Genomic DNA, 17763 nt, shown 5'->3' on the forward strand with positions numbered 1-17763 from the left:
CGTCGCGGTAGGTATACGAATGTTCATTCATCTACATATTTATTGCCAATGAATAAATCATAATTATTTATTGGCAATATATACATAAATAAACTTGTATAGTATTTAATTCATGTATTTGGTCTTAATGGGACACCCTGGTTTTCATATTATATATTTTTATATAGGTTTTATTTATTAAGTTATTTGTTATGGTTTTATTTATGGTTGGTTTGGTTTTAAGTTTTGAGGAAGACAGAACTTCCGAACCGGACACGCCTAGTACCTCCCTAGCACACAAAAGTCGATAGAGGCTTTCCTATCCTCTGTCTTTTGCTCAACTTTAGTTATTAATTAAGAACAGAGACTTTCCTATTCTCTGTATTATTCCTGACTGTATATATCAATAAAAAATAGAGACTTTCCTATTCTCTATAGTTAATTAATTTTTTTTTTAAATTCGCATAGAAATTAAGAAATGTTAATTAAGATCCGCATAAGATTTTTTTAGTTTTATTTATTCTCTATAAATTAATTATTAATTGTTAAAATTAATGAAAAGCTTTTTAAAATTCCGCATAAAAATGACTGAAATTTTCAATTTTAATTAAGAGTCGCATAAGAATTTATTAGTTAATTAAAAAATGCATTAATAAAGAAAGTTAATGATTCCGCATAAAAATTAATGAAAGAGACATTTCATTCTCTTTTCCAGTTATTTGCCCTGACATTAATGAAAACCGCCTTGAAAATAATGAACTTATTTTTCATTTAAAAGAAAATGAGAATTTTGCCTAAAAGTTTTGTTTTTATTATAAAATTTAATTAAAGAAATAAAGACATCGTATTTTCTATCTTATTCTGAGCCTTAAAAAATATAAATATTTATTTAAAAATTAAGAGAGCAGAGACATTCCATTCTCTGTTTCATTTTTAGTAATAAATTAAGAGATTTTCTCACGAAATAAAGAAATTCCTGATTCAAAGAGGCATTTCCACCTCAGACTCCTCAGGAACACCCTCTAACTTAACTACTAAAAAATGGTTTGCAATTTGGCTTCCTAAAGGTTCATTTTCCCATTGGTTTTCTCGTACACGTATGCAACAAAACAAAAATACAATTTTTTAATTATTTTTTTGAAAAACAGAAACTTTAATAGATTTTTTTAATAAATTAATTCCACCCAAACACGAAACAACAATAAAATACAATACAAGACTCCCAAGAAATCCGAAAAAACCGACGGACAAGGACGACGACCGCGACCCGACCGAAACCGAACACACCCGACGCACACACTTGACACTTCGCGATCACACCCGATGGCGACCGGCTAAACACGAAAAGAAACGAAGATCGACGCCGGACGTCGTTTCCGGCGGATCTTCACCACGACGGCGTCCGAACGAGATCGACGAAGATCACGACGCTGATCGACGGATTTCAGCGGATCTTAGAAGGGGGAGATTGACGTCGGTCGGCGAACGGGTTTCGACGGATCTCCATCATCAAGAAAACCGATCGTGAGTGTGGGAGATCGACGCTGGCGACGGATCCAGCGGATCACACTCCACAAACGAGGAAATGCGGGAGTTACCAACAAGAGTAAAGAAGTGGATTGGTGGACAACGATGGAGCTCCAGAGGAGACTCCATTATGTGGAAGAATTATGGAAAAAGCTTTTCCAACGACAATAACACACACAATGTTCCCAAAATAAGTACCAGAGGTACAGCAATGAATGGTTCTACGAATAGAAGAGATTGAAAGGAAGATATTGCCAAATCAGTGGCTCTCAGACAGAACTGAAGGAACCTCGATCCTCGATTGGAACCTCCTGTGGACCTGAAAGAGAAAACCTGAAAGAGAGGTACATGTCCTTGGGTCTCCGACGACAATAAAAAGCTGAAAGAAATTATATGATTAGTAAATGTGTGTTTGGATGGATGGATCTTTCCCACATAATTCTCTTTACTTTTAAATTAAACAAATGACTTTTATAATTAATAATTGACAGCGTATGAACCCTTACGAACAACCAAACGCAAACGGAGTCCGACCTGAAGGGCTCCGGACCCCCGGCAACGATGGAGGATTTTTGGCACTCCAGTTCCTAAAAGACATCACTGCTTCCCCCATCAACGACGTCACCAAAAAGCATGAAAATCACCCCTTAGTATTGAATGATCACCATAAAACCTTATGCTGAAGACCAAGGGACTAAAGGGGACCAAAAGATATTGAAAATAATTTAATTTAAACTGATTATGGCCCCTCAGTGTTAAATTACCACCATAAAAACTTATGCTGATAACTAAGGGACTGAAGGTAGAGAGAAAAAATAAAAGAGACCTTCTTGGTGACGCCCCGGAGGAAAATTTAGCACCTCCGGCATGACTTAGGGGGGATTGTGGCACCCCTAAGCATGGAAATGTGTGTGTGTACAACATGCAACAATACAAAAGCTTAAGCTATAGAGGGCAAACCGCGAGAAAACAACCCGGATTTTTCTCACGTTTTAACCCCCGTGTGTTTGTGAGTGTGTAAAAAGGGACAGCTGAAAGAGAAGGTGACGGGGTGGACTTTTACAGGGTGTCCCGGGGGAGGCTGCTCATCAAGGTCAACGACAAGGAGGGCAAGTGTACATGCGTGTTTCTACCTTTTTCTTTAAAAGTCAAAGTGACTTTTCTCTTTCTGTGAGTCTGAAGGACTCTTAAAGTTTGAAAATCTTTTAAAGAGAGAGAGAATTCAACGTCAGCAAAAGAGCTGACAATGAACCCGGGGGGTCGAAGTCAAACAAATGCCTGGCTTCGGATTAAAAATTCATCAAAATCTAAATCCAGTGACGCACCGCAACAGTGCGACATTGAATGTAGATCTAACAGAATTTTGCGATTTTCAAACTGTCATGCTTAGTAATGAATTAACTTACTTGAACGAACTCTAGTAGATACCTGAAACAATAGAAAACAACACATTAATCATATGTTATAAATTAAATAAAGAACAAAAAGGTGTGTGTGTGTGAAAAAGGGAATTTATGACCTAAATAGACCATCAGTCCTCTAAGATCTCATTGGCTAAATATGAATAATCGGCACAAACTTAAATTCCAAGTCACAGATCTAAATATTAAAAAAATGAATTATTTTTTTTAGTATGTGTCCATCCTATTTTATCAATTTTATGTTTTATCTACCTCTGACTTGTATCAATCATCTAACGTCGTCTTTTCTTTTACATTAGATTTTTTGGCAGTTACACATTGGGACATTAGTAAAAGAAACCGATTACAAGGAGTAACTTTTCTTAAATTTAAAATTCAAATTGGCGATTTTTCACATGCACTAAAAGCATTAAAATTGTGCCTAAAAAAAGCCCCTGATGGTAAAACAATAATTACAAAAAAAAACCTCATATACATCTTTAACCAATATCCCTACCCCTGGGCATGTTTCAGATGCCTGGAAAACGTTGAATGATTATTGAGGAAACCCTGGAAGCCAGAAAAATATTTTATTTAGGCATGGAACAATCGAAAAAATGATTTTTAAAAGACATGAAGAAATACTTGGAACAAACTGGCATATTATGAGCCCAAAAACATGGAAGATATTAATCATTATTTAAAGTGTGTTACTTCAAATTCCATGGAAGAGACTAAGAATTTCTTAACAAAAATATATACATATTATATTAAAAACCAGCAAAGTCTTTGGTGCCATTCCGTAACTGAATTCAGCACCTTCATTTTTTTTTATTATGTAGATAAAAATACTGAAATATTCACGTCTTGAATAAGACGTAAAGGTATCTCTGAGGAACCTCCTTCAATAACGATTATTTAGATATACAAGATATATTTGTCACAAAACACGCTGTACTATTAATACACGAGAGGATCTGACGATGCCTCGTACAGACGAAACACGTATAAACATTTGATTCGGATATGCATGAGACCTGTGACTTGAATTTTAATTTATTACCTCTCATTTAAGACTAGTTTTTTTTTTTTTTTTACGGCCTTGTGTCGATCACAGTACTGCCAGTTATATAATGGCATTAAGAGGGAATATTCATATAGTTTAAATCTACGACATTTTAAAGAACTCGTTTATAATTTGCACGAAGTTGCGACAATTACATTTGCTTATTACTTGGGTATTATAGTAGAGAGAATATAGTAAACTCAGCTGCACACAACTTAGCTTTAAACCAAATTTAATACCGAATATATTATACGGGGTGTTAAAATAGACAAAAACCGAAATGATTCAACCATGAAATGTAACTCACCTTTTCAAGGTATATTCCGTCGCCTTATCGTCTACTTCTCAGGTCCTTCTTCTGTCCACGTCCTGAGGACTTTGCCCCCGTAGAGACAAGCCCCCAGGGAAGAGACTATAACGCCAACCGGATCTGCTACCCCCTCTTTTGGCACTATACACTACTATACTGTTCATTAAATTATTATATTTTAATAAAATACACTAGAGTCACTACACCTGAAACAAAGAGAAACAACATTTAAGGAAAACAGACAGCAAAATAATGCAAGAATATAATATTAAGTGATAAAGGGGTTTACTCACTTCACTTAAAACACTTCGGAATATCCATTTAAAGGGTCTTGGTGCCCATAGAAGGATCCCTCCTCTCTGTAAGGAGAAAATAATTTATTTATTAAGTAAGCAACTGGATTAAGTCGAAACTTACCACCATAATTGCGGCAGACGGTGTGAGTTCTTTTGGTTCTTCCCCGAAGCCCTACTTAGTCGGAAGCATCTGTCACCTGGAAAAAGGTTTCTATGATTCATCCATCCAAAAGTACGATTTTAAATGACTTACCTTAAGAAACCTTAAGGTGAACTCTCCTAGTAGGGTAAGCCCGTCCAGCTGAGGGTAAGCGGCGTCCTTCGGAGAGGGTGGTGGTAGGCCACGTCAATCTGAAAAGAGAACTACTTCAGTATCTGCCCCCCCAAAAACAAAATGAAATGAGGGCGATCTTGTGAGTCTCCATTTGGTCTTTCGCGAAGCTAGATGGCGTCTTTTGTTTATGGTCCTAAAGATCCAGCCTGGATTAGTAAGACTGTTTTCGTCCCATATTGTCCAGTAACGAAAAAAAAATGTGAAAAGTGTGATGAAGAAACAAAGTCAACCAGAAAATGAAGAAAATTTTCATGGCAATTGGGTCGGAAGGAAGAGTTCAAACGAATGAGAGAATCTAAGTGGAAAACTTAGTATAATTTCCCTATTTTCTTACCGATTTTTATGGAAATTAGCTCAGAGGAATGGATTTTAAATTTAGAACAAAAAATGTGTCTATGAAAATTCTGAAAAACTGGAAAATTTCAGAAAAAAAAGGCAGAGAAAATAATGAAAAATGTGTCACACGAATGAGAGAACCTAAGTGGAAAACTTAGTATAACTTCCCTATTTTCTTACCGATTTTTATGGAAGTTAGCTCTGAGGAATGGATTTTTAATTTAGAACAAAAAATGTATCTATGAAAATTCTGAAAAAGTGGACAATTTCAGAGAAAAAAGGAAGAGAAAATAATGAAAACTGTGTCACACGAATGAGAGAACCTAAGTGGAAAACTTAGTATAACTTCCCTATTTTCTTACCGATTTTTATGGAAGTTAGCTCAGAGGAATGGATTTTTAATTTAGAACAAAAAATATGTCTATGAAAATTCTAAAAAACTGGAAAATTTCAGAGAAAAAAGGCAGAGAAAATAATGAAAACTGTGTCAAACGAATGAGAAAATCCAAGTGGAAAACTTAGTATAACTTCCCTATTTTCTTACCGATTTTTATGGAAATTAACTCAGAGGAATGGATTTTTAATTTGGAACAAAAATTGTGTCTCTGAAAAACTGGAAAATTTCAGAGAAAAAAGGCAGAGAAAATAATGAAAAATGTCTCAAACGAATGAGAGAATCTAAGTGGATAAACTCGTATAACTTCCCTATTTTCTTACCGATTTTAATGGAAATTAGCCCTGAGGAATGGATTTTTAATTTAGAACAAAAAATGTGTCTATGAAAGTTCTGAAAAACTGGAAAATTGCAGAGAAAAAAGACAGAGAAAATAATGAAAAATGTGTCACACGAATGAGAGAATCTAAGTGGAAAACTTAGTATAACTTCCCTATTTTCTTACCGATTTTTATGGAAATTAACTCAGAGGAATGGATTTTTAATTTGGAACAAAAATTGTGTCTCTGAAAAACTGGAAAATTTCAGAGAAAAAGGAAAGAGAAAATAATGAAAAATGTCTCAAACGAATGAGAGAATCTAAGTGGAAAACTTAGTAGAATTTCCCTATTTTCTTACCGATGTTTATGGAAATTAGCTCTGAGGAACGGATTTTTAATTTAGAACAAAAAATATGTCTATGAAAATTCTGAAAAACTAGAAAATTTCAGAGAAAAAAAGCAGAGAAAATAATGAAAAATGTGTCACACAAATGAGAGAATCTAAGTGGAAAAACTCGTATAACTTCCCTATTTTCTTACCAATTTTTATGGAAATTAGCTCAGAGGAATGGATTTTTAATTCAGAACAAAAAAACGTGTCCATGAAAATTCTGAAAAACTGGAAAATTTCAGAGAAAAAGAAAAGAGAAAATAATGAAAAATGTGTCACACGAATGAGGGAATCTAAGTGGAAAACTTAGTATAACTTTCCTATTTTCTTACCGATTTTTATGGAAATTAGCTCAGAGGAATGGATTTTTAATTTAGAACAAAAAATGTGTCTATGAAAATTCTGAAAAGCTGAGAAATTTCGGAGAAAAAAGACAGAGAAAATAATGAAAACTGTGTCACACGAATCAGAGAACCTAAGTAGAAAACTTAGTATAACTTCCCTATTTTCTTACCGATTTTTATGGAAATTAGCTCAGAGGAATGGATTTTTAATTTAGAACAAAAAATGTGTCTATTAAAATTCTGAAAAACTGGAAAATTTCAGAGAAAAACGGAAGAGAAAATAATGAAAAATGTGTCAAACGAATGAGAAATACCAAGAGGGAGAAACTGGAATAAATTCCCCAATTGCGCACCTATTTTCATGGAAATTGGGTCATAAGAAAGGAATTTTAATTCTCAACAAAAAATGTATCTACAAAAACATCCATTAATCCAAAAGTTCCGGAAATAAAAGAAAATGAAGAAAAAGTGACATTCCGTCATAATTTCCCAACGATTTCCAAGGATATGGATTTTTTAGGAAGGGATTTTTAATTCGAAATAAAAAAGTGTCCATAAGAATTTTCATTAATCCAATAATCTCAAAGCCAAGAGATAATTAAGAAGACAAAATGTAATTCCTCTATTTTCATGGAAATTGGGTCCTAATTCCAAATCCAGGGCCGTTTCCTAAATATAGGGGCAGAAGGTGACCCTAAAACATAAAAAAAAAAATAATAAGTCCAAGGAGGGCTGTAGCAGAGCCTTCCATAGGGGCAGTAGGGGTCTTCTGTAGAGGCAGTAGGTGAATAAGTGACTCTGAAACATAAAAAAAATTAATAAGTCCAAAGGGGGGTGTAGCAGAGCCTTCCATAGAAGCAGTAGATGACTAAGTGACCCTGAAACATAAAAAATAAATTAATAAGTCCAAAGGGGAGTGTAGCAGAGTCTTCCATAGAAGCAGTAAGTGACTAAGTGACCCTGAAACATAAAAAAAAATTAGTAAGACCAAAGGGGGTTGTAGCAGAGCCTTCCATAGAAGCAGAAGATGACTAAGTGACCCTAAAACATAAAAAATAAATTAATAAGTCCAAAGGGGGGTGTAGCAGAGTCTTCCATAGAAGCAGTAGATGACTAAGTGACCCTGAAACATAAAAAATAAATTAATAAGTCCAAAGGGGGGTGTAGCAGAGTCTTCCATAGAAGCAGAAGATGACTAAGTGACCCTGAAACATAAAAAAACATTATTAAGTCCACAAGGGGATGTAGCAGAGCCTTCCATAGAAGCATTAGGTGACGAAGTGACCCTGAAATATAAAAAATAAATTAGTAAGTCCAAAGAGGGGTGTAGCAGAGTCTTCCATAGAAGCAGTAGATAACTAAGTGACCCTGCAACATAAAAAATAAATTAATAAGTCTACAAGGGGTGTAGCGGAGCCTTCCATAGAAGCAGAAGATGACTAAGTGACCCTGAAACATAAAAAAACATTATTAAGTCCAAAAGGGGATATAGCAGGGTCTTCCATAGGGCAGAAGATGACTAAGTGACCCTGAAACATAAAAAAACATTATTAAATCCAAAGGAGGATGTAGCGGAGCCTTCCATAGAAGCATTGGGTGACTAAACGACCCTGAAACATAAAAAATAAATTAATAAATCTACAAGGGGTGTAGCGAAGCCTTCCATAGAAGCAGAAGATGACTAAGTGACCCTGAAACATAAAAAAAATTAGTAAGTCCAAAGAGGGTTGTAGCAGAGCCTTCCATAGAAGCAGTAGATGACTAAGTGACCCTGAAACATAAAAAACATTATTAAGTCCAAAGGGGGGTGTAGCAAAGTCTTCCATAGAAGCAGTAAGTGACTAAATGACCCTGAAACATAAAAAAAAAATTAATAAGTCCAAAAGGGGATGTAGCAGAGCCTTCCATAGAAACAGTAAGTGACCAAGTGACCCTGAAACATAAAAAAACATTATTAAGTCCAAAGGGGGGTGTAGCAAAGTCTTCCATAGAAGCAGTAAGTGACTAAGTGACCCTGAAACATAAAAGAAAATTAATAAGTCCAAGAGGGGTTGTAGCAAAGTCTTCTATAGGGGTAGAATATGACTAGGTGGCCCCCAAAACATAAAGTTCTCTTGTTTCTAACATCATAGATTACTACTATAGGACTGCGACGTCAATTATGATCTGGAAAGGGTTCATGGTTAATTTAACTTATATAGAAAAGTACTCATTTCAAATGGCTTACTTTTTTTTCGGGAATCTAAGGCTGTCCAGGTAGGGAGTCGTAGAAATCGGGAAGCCCCTGGAAAAAAAGGGAAAAACACGCAGGCATTAATAAGTTCAATAGGGAAACAAGTGGTGAAGTAGACTCTCCGATCCAGACCTTCCGTAGGTCGGGATCTTTGAAAGTTTTCCTTCAACCGGTCCTGGAGGGTCGTCCTTGGAGCCGGATCTGGTCTCTGCCTGGAACACTTTTCACTTTCACTTGTTTTATTGTGGATCGAGCGCATCTGGATTTATATACGAATACGTCGCGGTAGGTATACGAATGTTCATTTATCTACATATTTATTGCCAATGAATAAATCATTTATTTATTGGCAATATATACATAAATAAACTTGTTGTGTTTAATTCATATATTTGGTCTTAATGGGACACCCTGGTTTTCATATTATATATGTTTATATCGGTTTTATTTATTAAGTTATTTGTTATGGTTTTATTTATGGTTGGTTTGGTTTTAAGTTTTGAGGAAGACAGAACTTCCGAACCGGACACGCCTAGTACCTCCCTAGCACACAAAAGTCGATAGAGGCTTTCCTATCCTCTGTCTTTTGCTCAACTTTAGTTATTAATTAAGAACAGAGACTTTCCTATTCTCTGTATTATTCCTGACTGTATATATCAATAAAAAATAGAGACTTTCCTATTCTCTATAGTTAATTTTTTTTTTTTTTAAATTCGCATAGAAATTAAGAAATGTTAATTAAGATCCGCATAAGATTTTTTTAGTTTTATTTATTCTCTATAAATTAATTATTAATTGTTAAAATTAATGAAAATCTTTTAAAATTCCGCATAGAAATTTTCAATTTTAATTAAGATTCGCATAAGAATTTATTAGTTAATTAAAAAATGCTTTAATAAAGAAAGTTAATGATTCCGCATTAAAATTAATGAAAGAGACATTTCATTCTCTTTTCCAGTTATTTGCCCTGACATTAATGAAAACCGCCTTGAAAATAATGAACTTGTTCTTCATTTAAAAGAAAATGAGAATTTTACCTAAAAGTTTTCTTTTTAATATAAAATTTAATTAAAGAAATAGAGACATTCCATTCTCTATCTTATTGTGACCCTTTAAAAAATATAAATATTTATTTAAAAATTAAGAGAGCAGAGACATTCCATTCTCTGTTTCATTTTTAGTAATAAATTAAGAGATTTTCTCACGAAATAAAGAAATTCCTGATTCAAAGAGGCATTTCCACCTCAGACTCCTCAGGAACACCCTCTAACTTAACTACTAAAAAATGGTTTGCAATTTGGCTTCCTAAAGGTTCATTTTCCCTTTGGTTTTCTCGTACACGTATGCAACAAAACAAAAATACAATTTTTTAATTATTTTTTTGAAAAACAGAAACTTTAATAGATTTTTTTAATAAATTAATTCCACCCAAACACGAAACAACAATAAAATACAATACAAGACTCCCAAGAAATCCGAAAAAACCGACGGAAAAGGACGACGACCGCGACCCGACCGAAACCGAACACACCCGACGCACACACTTGACACTTCGCGAACTCAACCGATGGCGACCGGCTAAACACGAAAAGAAACGAAGATCGACGCCGGACGTCGTTTCCGGCGGATCTTCACCACGACGGCGTCCGAACGAGATCGACGAAGATCACGACGCTGATCGACGGATTTCAGCGGATCTTGGAGGGGGGAGATTGACGTCGATCGGCGAACGGGTTTCGACGGATCTCCATCATCAAGAAAACCGATCGTGAGTGTGGGAGATCGACGCTGGCGACGGATCCAGCGGATCACGCTCCACAAACGAGGAAATGCGGGAGTTACCAACAAGAGTGAAGAAGTGGATAATAACGATGGAGCTCCAAAGGAGACTCCGTACGTGGAAGAATTATGGAAAAAGCTTTTCCAAGGACAATAACACACACAATGTTCCCAAAATAAGTACCAGAGGTACAGCAATGGATGGTTCTACGAATAGAAGAGATTGAAAGGAAGATATTGCCAAATCAGTGGCTCTCAGACAGAACTGAAGGAACCTCGATCCTCGATTGGAACCTCCTGTGGACCTGAAAGAGAAAACCTGAAAGAGAGGTACATGTCCTTGGGTCTCCGACGACAATAAAAAGCTGAAAGAAATTATATGATTAGTAAATGTGTGTTTGGATGGATGGATCTTTCCCACATAATTCTCTTTACTTTTAAATTGAACAAATGACTTATAATTAATAATAATTGACAGCGTATGAACCCTTACGAACAACCAAACGCAAACGGAGTCCGACCTGAAGGGCTCCGGACTCCCGGCAACGATGGAGGATTTTTGGCACTCCAGTTCCTAAAAGACATCACTCCTTCCCCCATCAACGACGTCACCAAAAAGCATGAAAATCACCCCTTAGTATTGAATGATCACCATAAAACCTTATGCTGAAGACCAAGGGACTAAAGGGGATAAAGATATTTGAAAATAATTGAATTTAAGATTAATTTAAACTGATGATGGCCCTTCAGTGTTAAATTACCACCATAAAAACTTATGCTGATAAATAAGGGACTGAAAGGAGGTGATATAAAAGAAAAACAAGAGAGACCTTCTTGGTGACGCTCCAGAGGAAAATTTAGCACCTCCGGACATAACTTAGGGGGAGATTGGCACCCCTAAGCATGGAAATGTGTGTGTGTACAACATGCATAACAATACAAAAGCTTAACCTATAGAGGGCAAACCGCGAGAAAACAACCCGGATTTTTCTCACGTTTTAACCCCCGTGTGTTTGTGAGTGTGTAAAAAGGGACACCTGAAAGAGAAAGTGACGGGGTGGACTTTTACAGGGTGTCCCGGGGGAGGCTGCTCATCAAGGTCAACGACAAGGAGGGCAAGTGTACATGCGTGTTTCTACCTTTTTCTTTCAAAGTCAAAGTGACTTTTCTCTTTAAGTCTTTCGGGCGACTTTTCTCTTTGAGTCTGAAGGACTCTTAATCTTTTAAGTTTGAAAATCTTTTTTTAAGAGAGAACAACCGAGAGAGAATTCAAGGTCAGCAATAGATCTGACATTGAACCTGGGGTCAAAGTCAAACAAATGCCTGGCTTTGCATTAAAAATTCATCAAAATCTAAATCCAGTGACACACCACAAAATATGGTGCGACACTGAATGTAGATCTAACAGAATTTTGCGATTTTCAAACTGTCATGCTTAGTAATGAACGGCCTTACTTGAACGAACTCTAGTAGATACCTGAAACAATAGAAAACGACACATTAGTTAAATATAGAATTAATAAAACCACCCTTATAGAATAACTTTCACTTTATTTCGCACCTTAGAGGGGTGCCTCTTTCATCAACCCCCGGACCTTAAATCGCCATCACCCCCTCGAATATCGATATCGACACCGCTTTACAGTGGCGACGCAGCGCTGCCAGATTGGCAGTTTCACCACGAAATTTAGGGCTTTTTTCAATACATCAGTAGGGCTTTTTTGACAGGAAAAATATAGTTATAATAATTGTGCAACCACGGCCCCCTCTACTTATCTATACTTAAGGTAGAGACGGCCGTGGTGCAACACAACTCGTTAATTAAAAAGCGAAGTAATTTGAGTTATTTTCATGAATATAAAATTAAAAAAGTTATTTCGCGGCAACCTGGTCCGCCCACTCTGGCAACACCGGTGTGCCTCAACACCATTGGTCCCCCACCTAAAGTTTGACTGACGCACTGCGGCATTTCTATAGCAATGAGTCACTTGACATGTTGTTGTATAGGTTCGTTTTAAAACAAAAATGGCCGCCACGCCTAATAGCTTAAGTAAGTTACTCTTTTGTTTTTTTTATATTCGTTTGTTTTAGTTTTTAGTCTAATCGCCCCTATTAGGCCCCCCAAATTAAATATTTTTAAGGCACAGAGGGTGAAAACGCGAAGAAGGCTTGGGCAGGCAACAAAGGACGCTTTTGGACCCTCAAGGCCATATTGATTAATGATTTATTTTAATGGGGTTGTAACTTGATTTCCGTTGGTTTTATGAGAAAAATCGTAGAGGGGTTTATTGTAGATCTCGAGGAGATCTACAAAATTGCTTCTATAGGTTTTTAGCGTAACCCTAATAGTTTTCAAGATATTTGATAATTTTTAATTGAAGTAATTTTTGCTATAGGGAGCCTTATAAGCCATTGGATTGTAGCCCCGAGGAAGCCTAAAGTGCCCCCCTAGGAGCTGATCGAGAAAACAAGCGGATTTATCAATGGGGCCTGATGGAGTCATGTGAACTCATTCATCATCATTTTAATCAATGTAAGTGGATGCCTGATTTTATTACAAAAAGCTTTAATTATTATTGGCCTGTTTGCTTTATTCATTATTATTTCGCCCTTTATATTTTTTTTATATGTGGGGGAGGGGGTGAAGGTGGTAGTAACTTAAAAGCACTTCAAAAGACTCTTAATCAAGTAGCCCGAAACAAGTGAAAGTTAACCTCAAAACAATAGAAGAAACCGTGAAACATAACTCACCTTTTCAAGGTATATTCCACCGCCTTATCGTCTACTTCTTAGGTCCTCTTCTGTCCCGTGTCCCTCAGGTGGACACGCACCCCCAATGGGCGGTTTAGACCACGGGGGGGAAGGAGAAAATAAAAAGAGAACGAAAAAATAAAAAATCAAAACAGGCAGTGGCACAACCGCCGAGCACGAATTGGTGATGCACGAGACCCAGTCTTTACATCCTATTGCACCCACCGTCGGTACGACCCCTTGACGACCTTTTAGAGGGGTTTATGAGGGGCACTGGTGCCCCTCTGACCCCCCCAAAGGGACGACACCGGACCGATCGCCGGTGGGCACCTGTGGAGACCTTGTCCAGAAGCACCACCCTCGGGTCGGGACTATATCGCCAACTAGATCTGCTACACCCTCTTTTGTTTTGGCACTATATGTCTCTATATACACTACACTGCACTTTATGCCTGAAACAAACGAGAGAGACATTTTTAAGTAAATTGATTAAGAAGAAAGGAGTTAAAAATGTTTTTTTTTGAGAGCCTCATCTGATGATCATCTTTTCAAGGTAAAAATGATCGAAATTGGTTTAGTAGAAGTGACTTTATCGACAGATTTGTAAATACCCTCCAAGTTAAGTTTTTTTTTTGTAAAACAGGCAAATGAGTCCCCCCAAATGGTCAGATTTGCTCGATTTAGGTCTCAAAAGCTTTGGAAAAACCTTTTGCAACTGTTAAGGCATAAATCATTTAAATCGGTTCAGTAGAACTGACTTTATTGACAAATTTGTGAAAATGGTATAGTCCGAGGACCACCTCAATTTAAAGTGTAATATATTCTCTTCCGGTTAATGGATTTTTTTAATTTGGACCTTAAAAGCTTTGGAAAAACCTGTTTTTCATAAAAAAGCCAAAAATTCCATAAAAAAAAATTTTCTATAGTGTTTCCTGTGCAGTGGGAGAAAATCATGAAAAACTGTTTTCCAAAAAAAGCCATTTTCTCAAAATCTATGAAAAATTTTGGGTTTTTTATTATGGCAACGGATGCTCCCTTTAAAGGCAAATCAAAAAGTATTTTACATGTTTTTTCGAAATTTGAACCGAAAAGAAGTTATTGACATTTTTAAAATTTTTGACTAAAAAATTTTCAAAATTTTTGAAAGTTATCAGGATCCAAAAATTTTTTTTGCCATGTATTAAGCATGAAGAGATAATGAAAAAAGTCTTATGAGAAAAGTTTCTATTTTCCATAGGAAAGCCAGGAAAAAAAAATGTTTATTAAAAAAAATCAATAGGGATAAAAACAGGTTTTATTTTTTTTCATAAATCCTATGGGTCTGAGAGAAAATTGATTTATATAAAAGTTGTTTGAAATAATAAGGACTATCCTTAGAACAAGAAATTTTCCTTGTATTTCCCATACAGTGGGAGAAAATCACGAAAAACTGTTTTCCAAAAAAAGCCATTTTCTCAAAATCTATGAGAAATTTTGGGTTTTTTATTGTGGCAATGGATGCTCCCTTTAAAGGCAAATCAAAAAGTATTTTACATGTTTTTTCGAAATTTGAACACAATAGAAGTTATTTGCAATTTACCATAAGAAAACCAGAAAAAAAAATACAAAAAAAAAAATTTTTTTTCAAAAGATCTATAGGTCTGACAAAAATATGATTTATATAAAAGTTGTTTGAAATATTAAGGGCTTTCCTCAAAAAAATTAATTTCCCTTTTATTTTCCATACAGTGGGAGAAAATCACGAAAAACTGTTTTCCAAAAAAAGCCATTTTCTCAAAATCTATGAAAAATTTTGGGTTTTTTATTATGGCAACGGATGCTCCCTTTAAAGGCAAATCAAAAAGTATTTTACATGTTTTTTCGAAATTTGAACACAACAGAAGTTATTCGCAATTTACCATAAGAAAACCAGAAAAAAAAATACAAAAAAAAATAATTTTTTTTTCAAAAGATCTATAGGTCTGACAAAAATATGATTTATATAAAAGTTGTTTGAAATAATAAGGACTATCCTTAGAACAAGAAATTTTCCTTTTATTTCCCATACAGTGGGAGAAAATCACGAAAAACTGTTTTCCAAAAAAAAGCCATTTTTTCAAAATCTATGAAAAATTTTGGGTTTTTTATTATGGCAATGGATGCTCCCTTTAAAGGCAAATCAAAAAGTATTTTACATGTTTTTTCGAAATCTGAACACAACAGAAGTTATTCGCAATTTACCATAAGAAAACCAGAAAAAAAAATACAAAAAAAATAAAATTTTTTCAAAAGATCTATGGGTCTGACAAAAATATGATTTATATAAAAGTTGTTTAATATATTAAGGGCTTTTCTTTAAAAAATTAATTTCCCTTTTATTTCCCATACAGTGGCAGAAAACCCCCTTTAACTTTCAACCCAAATTACAATAAAAACCGCACATTACCAGTAAAAGCCCTTTTGCACCAAACAGGGTTGAAAAGTGAACATTTCACTCCTCACTACCCCCTAAACGACACGTCAATAGGGTGAAAAACAAACAATTTATACAAATTCAAACATATTTTATTACATTACACAAATAATAAATTATGAAATAATAAAAATACAAGTCAAAGGTCATCTGGAGTCGAGAAAGAAGTGGGGCCCCCTGGTACCTTCTTGAATCTTATGCTTAAGAGGCTGTTCTCTGTCTTACTGTCTACATGTTCCTCTTTGACAATAATCCATTTTGCTATAGAGAAAAATTGGCTCACAGTCTTCGTGGCAAGGCATCGGTTGGTCTAAGGGGTGCATTTGTTCTCTAAATCTAATTTAAGGGATCTATGCTGGGTCTCAGGCCATTTTCAAGTAAAGTTTATCACAAATATAAACGACACAACACCAAAGTAAGTAAATATGTGAAGAGGAAGGTGCTATTCACTTTAGAACACTCTGCATAACACCTTGAATGTACAGTTCGTCACAAACACCACAAATATAAAACAACACAACACCAAAGTAACCAAACATGACGTGAGGGTGCTATTTAGTTTAGAACACCCTGTATATCAGCCCTTAAGGGAAACTGAGGAAAACCGAGTTAACAGGTGTAACCGTAAGTCATGCGAGGTTGCACTTAATGAAATATGTTCAAATACTTTTTCCTTTATCTAAGTGTTACCAAATTTCGAAAAAACATGCATCAATATTTAATAATTTCCATTGCCAAGTGATATTTACAAATGTACAAAATTAATTAATGAAAATGTCACTAACCTCTGGCCTCGGAGAGGCATTTCCTGACTTCTTTTGTTGGCACTGTTCCGGGCAAGGGAAGGGGAGCCCCCCCCACTGTTCTGAAACAAACCGAAAAACACTTTTAAAAAAAACCATAATCCCGAAGGATTTAACAAATTTCCGGGGGGAATTCAATAAAAAAATCGATATTTTATTAAGAGGTGGTTTGGGGTGGCCATTGTGACGTCACAAAGGTAAAAAATGGTATCCAGAAAAAAAATTATGCCCCCCTCAATGAAATATACACCAAAACGAGGCCCCCGACTCGTAGGACACGATTCGAGTACTTTTTCGGGTGTAACTCGTGAATTCACCCGATTTTACCGCTAAAAACCCTGTTGTCCCCCCCCTTCCGATGATCGAGATCTTACCGCGCGATTTTCGAGAGAAATAACAGGTGCCCACCCTTAAAAATTACCTCAAAACGAAGCTCATTGTTTAGAGAACACTTTTCGAACACTTCCAGTAATTACTCCCCACTTTTCCCGTGTTCCCGGACGATTTTCCGGGAGCAGTATCAGAAGAAGTTGCGGGGGCGGCCATCTTGACAGCAGCAGGGAACACTGCCGAACCAGTCGGGACTCGTGCAGGGCGCACGCGCGTTTTTCGCTTGTTTTATGATTCGTCCATTTTTTTTTGAATCGATTCGCGCCACCGTCGATCGATGTCATCGAACGGTGTCAATGTCAATATAAACAACAACAGGGTGCCCCTTTATTTGTAAACAAACCGATAAATAGGGTGTTTTGGCCCCAAGGAGCCCTATTTGACCGGGTTTTTTTTATTGATATGAATAAATTTAGATGCTCAGGTTTCCTGAGCAGCCTATACTCTTGTTTGTAGGTAATTATTGAGGGTTTTATGGGTATGTTTACCTTCAAGTGCATTTTCTCAGAAGAATTTTGCTTGAGCCCCAAAGGTTTATACATAAACCTGAAGCTGGTTTCAATCCCTTCAAGAATATGTAGGACACTTTAGCCCTTTAGGCAAGAAAAACTTAAATTTTACAAAATTTTGTGGTTACTTCTATTACCCGAGACCCCCA

At 35.9% G+C, this 17763-nt stretch overlaps 2 long non-coding RNA genes across 5 annotated transcripts in view; one reads left to right on the top strand and one right to left on the bottom strand.

The window, feature by feature from the left end:
- Window positions 1–946: 946 nt before the first annotated feature.
- The window catches only part of LOC126749449 (uncharacterized), a 37403-nt gene continuing 20586 nt past the window's right edge, over window positions 947–17763 (bottom strand). For 2 of the 4 annotated variants that reach the window (XR_007665072.1, XR_007665071.1), the window contains 4 exons: window positions 16698–16777; window positions 13461–13912; window positions 11231–12186; window positions 947–2040 (listed from right to left, as the gene is read on the bottom strand). This is a non-coding gene — a long non-coding RNA (uncharacterized LOC126749449). Of the gene's footprint in view, window positions 2935–4279; window positions 4489–4575; window positions 4642–4699; window positions 4776–4831; window positions 5046–11230; window positions 12187–13460; window positions 13913–16697; window positions 16778–17763 lie in introns of those variants that run through there. The other 2 variants (XR_007665073.1, XR_007665075.1) reach the window with 2 other exon arrangements.
- LOC126749448 (uncharacterized) overlaps window positions 12685–17763 on the top strand; it is a 35232-nt gene continuing 30153 nt past the window's right edge. The window contains exons 1-2 of the long non-coding RNA XR_007665070.1: window positions 12685–12759; window positions 13106–13242. This is a non-coding gene — a long non-coding RNA (uncharacterized LOC126749448). The remainder of the gene's footprint in view (window positions 12760–13105; window positions 13243–17763) is intronic.

The sequence above is a fragment of the Anthonomus grandis genome (assembly GCF_022605725.1).
Source record: "Anthonomus grandis grandis chromosome 1 unlocalized genomic scaffold, icAntGran1.3 Chromosome57, whole genome shotgun sequence".
Lineage (NCBI taxonomy): Eukaryota > Metazoa > Arthropoda > Insecta > Coleoptera > Curculionidae > Anthonomus > Anthonomus grandis.